At 20.1% G+C, this 951-nt stretch overlaps 1 protein-coding gene across 1 annotated transcript in view; it reads left to right on the forward strand.

Annotated features, from left to right (window-relative positions):
- Positions 1-951, forward strand: part of LOTGIDRAFT_176406 (hypothetical protein) — a gene marked incomplete at both ends in the record, with an annotated part of 6,706 nt that overhangs the window by 5,368 nt on the left and 387 nt on the right. The window lies entirely within an intron of this gene.

Raw genomic sequence — 951 nt, forward strand, 5'->3', positions numbered from 1 at the left:
TGATAGTAATATGATAGTAATAGTAATATGATAGTAATAGTAATATGATGTTAATAGTAATATGATATTAATAGTACTATAATATTAATAGTAATATGATAGTAATAGCAATATGATGGTAATAGTTATACGATAGTAATAGCAATATGATAGTAATAGTATTATGATAGTAATAGTAATAGCAATATGATAGTAATAGCAATATGATGGTAATAGTAATATGATAGTAATAGTAATATGATGTTAATAGTAATATGATAGTTATAGTAATATGATATAAATAGTAATATGATAGTAATAGCAATATGATGGTAATAGTAATATGATGGTAATAGTAATATGATAGTAATAGTAATATGATAGTAATAGTAATATGATGGTAATAGTAATATGATAGTAATAGTAATATGATAGTAATAGTAATATGATGTTAATAGTAATATGATAGTAATAGTACTATAATATAAATAGTAATATGATAGTAATAGTACTCTAATATAAATAGTAATATGATAGTAATAACAATACGATGGTAATAGTAATATGATAGTAATAGTAATATGATGGTAATAGTAATATGATGTTAATAGAAATATGATGGTAATAGTAATATGATGTTAATAGAAATATGATAGTAATAGTAATATGATGGTAATAGTAATATGATGTTAATAGCAATATGATAGTAACAGTAATATGATAGTTTTAGTAATATGATGTTAATAGCAATATGATAGTAATAGTAATATGATAGTAATAGTAATATGATAGTAACAGTAATATGATAGTAACAGTAATATGATAGTAATAGTAATATGATAGTAATAGTAATATGATGTTAATAGCAATATGATAGTAACAGTAATATGATAGTTTTAGTAATATGATGGTAATAGTAATATCATAGTAATAGCAATATGATGTTAATAGCAATATGATAGTAATAGCAAT

Source organism: Lottia gigantea (genome assembly GCF_000327385.1).
Source record: "Lottia gigantea unplaced genomic scaffold LOTGIsca_1209, whole genome shotgun sequence".
NCBI lineage: Eukaryota > Metazoa > Mollusca > Gastropoda > Lottiidae > Lottia > Lottia gigantea.